Genomic DNA, 4,203 nt, shown 5'->3' with positions numbered 1-4,203 from the left:
AGGTATACCAGGTAAAGGTATCAGCTTGCAGTCTTTGGAAAATCTATCCACAACGATGAGCACACAGGTAAATCCACCAGATCTAGGAAGGTCAGTCATGAAGTCCACTCCAATGTGTGTCCAAGGGCGTCGGGGTATAGGTAGTGGCACAAGTTTATCCTCAGGTAGTTTCCTGGGAGTGTTGGTGATGGCGCAGACTGAGCAGCTGCGGACGAACCTGGAGACATCTTCGGAGATGGACGGCCACCAGTACCGCTGACTGAGGAGCGAGAGGGTACGCTTGCTACCTGGATGTCCAGAGCCCGGAACCGTGTGAGCAGAGTCCAGAAGGGGAGTACGAAGATGTTGAGGTACGAAAGTACGCCCTTCTGGACCTCCCGGCGGAGCAGGATGGCGAGAATTTTCCTGAGAGATTTGCTGGTCGATGTCCCAGAGAATGGGACTGAGGATTAAGGCTGGAGGGAGGATGGTTTCAGTACTGAGGTCCTCTGAAGATGAATGATGGAGTCTGGAAAGAGCGTCTGCCTTGCAATTCTTACTTCCTGGACGGTAAGTAACAACGAAGTTGAATCGAGTGAAGAAGAGTGCCCAGCGGGCCTGGCGAGGATTCAATCTTCTTGCCTCACGAAGATATTCCAAGTTGCGATGATCTGTAATTACTTCAAACTGGTGATTTGCTCCCTCCAGCCAATGTCTCCATTCTTCTAAAGCCAGTTTAATGGCTAGCAGTTCCCGGTTGCCGATGTCGTAGTTTTGCTCCGCCGGGGACAGCTTTTTGGAAAAGAAGGCACATGGATGGAGTCTGGGAGGCTCACCCTGCCGCTGTGACAGCACCACTCCAACCCCAGTGGAAGACGCATTGACCTCAACGATGAAAGGAAGTTCAGGATTGGGATGGATGAGGATTGGTGCTGTCGTGAAGACTTCTTTGAGGCGATGGAAGGCTTGGATAACATGGGATTCAAGGACAGAGACTTGGGTCGATTCTTTAACCCTCTGGAGTCTGAGGGGTTTTCTGGGCCCTGGAGGTGTTCTGACATGCTCTGACATTTGTTTTTTTTCAGTTATTTATAAACATGTTAATGGCAAAGGTGTAAATTCACTCTATAAAGCACAAACAGGGCTACCATCATATCTGATCAACATGCTTGTAAATCTTTGTGTTTTTAAGAGAATAATGTTTATGCGTGGTTATTTGAAAAAATAAAAATGAAAGTTGCTGAAATAAGACCACAAAACATATAGTAAATATGTGTCCACAAGACTTTTGACTCGCCTAGAGTTTTTTCTTCAAAATGATGTGAAAATCATCCTGCCTAATCGTTCTCATAAAACAATACATTGATTTAAACCTTGTAAAACAGTTTTTTTGTCAGAAGAGGTTTATGCATGGGAGGGGTAATGGCCCATCAATATTAATGAGATTCAGACCAGGGGTGTGACATACACTCCACCAGTGGCTAATGGGCCATCAAGTGCCTGAACAAAGAAGAGGAGATTCAAAGGTTTTGTTTTTCAATCTGTTTTATTGTAATTCCTCTATGTGGAGGAACTTAATGTTCTAAATTTGCAGGTATCTCACAGTAAATGCCTATGCCCCGTTGAATTAGTTGCATCACGTGGGCAATCCTTCCTGTTGTCCCTGTAAGTCCCACATGCACCAAACTTCATTGCAAACAGGTCTTTGAGGAGCTTTGGGCTTGTGTAGAAATTGTCCTTGTACACATGGTACCCAGAGCCTAAAACTTTACAGTCCAAAAGAGATGTTACAGCATCATGTGACAGTCCATGACCTATGGGAAAGTTGTTCTTTCCTGTGTACACAGAAAAGTCATATCAATGTCATATCAACCATATCATTGTCAGTCTCTGTTTTCCATGACAGAGTAGACTGCTTGTTGCTTGTCTGAATGTTTGTCTTGGCCCTCTTTGCAACAGGTGTCTGATGATCACCATCACCTTTATAGCTGTAAAACAAACAAACAACTGTGAGCATGTTTATTACACAAAATATAACAACTGCATTTCAATCATTAAAAGTAACATTGGCCAGATGCAAAGCCATACAGACACATAATGTTTGTATGGACTATGTAAAACCAGAATATGTAAACAGAATTATACTAATATCTGAAAGAAAGGGAATAAGTGTACTTACTTTTCAGTTGTTCTCAAAACTGAACGACACCTGTCGCGTGCCCTCCCAGTGCGAGTTGCAGGTGAGGCTGAGGGTGATGCTACCACATTCCTATAAAAATAATAATATTAATATTAATTAAGGTTGAACAAAGTACTAAATACACATGCATAACTGATGGACAGTCAGCATGTTGATAAAACAACATCAGGTCTAACATCTGTAAAATAGTGGGTAAATATGTACTTACTCTTTCTGATTTCTGTCTATGTTGCTGCGTGCCCTCTTAGTGCGAGTTGCAGAACCTACATCATTCCTTTCAAAAAAAGTTGAAAACTATTATTAACATATATTTTAGAGTACTATTCCAGCACATGCACAACTGATGGACATTAGCATGCTGATAAGATAACAAGAAAAAATATGTAACATTATCAACCAACCTCCAAAAATAAAGTCATACAGGCTCATATTGTAAAAAAAAATTGAACTAACATGGGTAAATATGTACTTACTCGTTCTGATGTTCGACTGTGTTGCTGCGCGCCCTCCGAGTTGCAGATGAAGGTGATGCAGCTACATTCCTTTTTTTTTTAAAAGTTGAAAACTATTATTATAACATAAATATTTCAAAGTAGGCTATATTACCATTAGTCTATATGAATAACTGATGCAAATAATTGTAGACACGTGCTGTAGGCATATATTGCGTGTCATTGGGCCATTACGGAGATAGCACAACGCAAACATTAACACATTTGCAATTCATCAGCTGGGCATATTTACACATTTCAGCACATACACACATTTGCAATAGATATTTGCAAGCACTCTTCGTTGATGATAATGAGGCAGCATAAACACTAGTCAAAATATAATCTAAACATACATAATATTTTCTAAATTAATTTCAAAATTCTAACTTTCATACAGGCCATGATCTAAGATCATGCGCAATCGCGAGACAAATGGAGTGGGCAGACAAGATTTTGACCATTTTATTAGGTTTATTTTTTGTATAAAGCCTTTCTTTAAAGTGAATTTCGTTTTGTATTAATTGTATCTTAATTTTAATCGTTGTTTCATCAACAAATTGCCTGTATTTAATACATAAGAATTAAAAATAGCAGGCAATAGAGCTCCGTGTCGGCATGTGAACTGGAGCTCGTCTCATAAATGAACCCAAACTCATAAGCTTTGCCTAAAATACCAGAGAAATATATAGAAAGCTCGAAATGTGTTATTTTAAACAAAACTATTAAAAACGGAAGAAAACAGACTGCATGAAGCCTCTCTCCTACTTTATACAGAATAGCCTAGACCATTTAAATATAAATTACTCTGAATGACAAGTATGGAAATGGTCCAACCAGTAAAATATGTAGCCTACGTTTATATAAAATAGCTTGTCAACTTATGCAAGTAAATTTAAAAAGACTTACTCATCCGAAATATTATCCACGGCTGGATCAAGTCGCTCTTCAAAATAAAAACGTTCGTCGTCAAGAGTCCCGCTCTTCTTTCTGAGGAAAATGTGAACTCTTTTTCACTATCCAGGACTAGCTGAAGGGCTTCTTCACCAGTGAACCGTGTCATCTTCCAACGGCGCAGGAAAGTGAATGAATGAAACTTGCTGGTTTTAAGGCATTTCAGGGGGCGTTTACCTTATTTTGCATAGATCACCTCAGCACATTATCTTATGAATAGCGCGCTCTGCGAGTGGGTGTGAACTCATTACAGTTAATTAGATGAGACGGGAGAAACTGTATTTCTCTTTAGTTTCATACAGATTACATTGCAGGAGAATATTTGTTTTGAATGTGAATTGTTTTATTTAAAGTAGAAATTTAAAGCTTTCTTTAGATGCATGTTTCATGGTTGTGTGATAAGTATTAGCTGAGTTTCAGTTCATTTTCCAGCTGAAAGCGCACCCTGTTTATTTTATTTATTTAAAAATAAAAACAAGGTTTTGATGTTAATGTGAGTGTACACAAAAAAAGAAGACCCTCTATAGTTTATAATCATGTATTTATTTTATTTATATGACCATAAATGACGGATTTTTT

General features: G+C 39.2%; 1 long non-coding RNA gene across 1 annotated transcript; it reads right to left on the bottom strand.

Moving 5' to 3' along the window:
- Positions 1-1,899: 1,899 nt before the first annotated feature.
- On the bottom strand, positions 1,900-2,442 carry LOC311085146. Its single transcript, XR_014606751.1, has 3 exons — positions 2,388-2,442; positions 2,159-2,248; positions 1,900-1,967 (listed from the first exon to the last, which is right to left on the bottom strand). It is a non-coding gene; the product is annotated as an uncharacterized lncRNA (long non-coding RNA).
- Positions 2,443-4,203: the final 1,761 nt, after the last annotated feature.

Source organism: Abramis brama (assembly GCF_963993115.1).
Source record: "Abramis brama genome assembly, chromosome: 6".
In the NCBI taxonomy this organism is placed as follows: domain Eukaryota; kingdom Metazoa; phylum Chordata; class Actinopteri; order Cypriniformes; family Leuciscidae; genus Abramis; species Abramis brama.
This window is presented reverse-complemented; position numbering and strand designations above follow the sequence as displayed.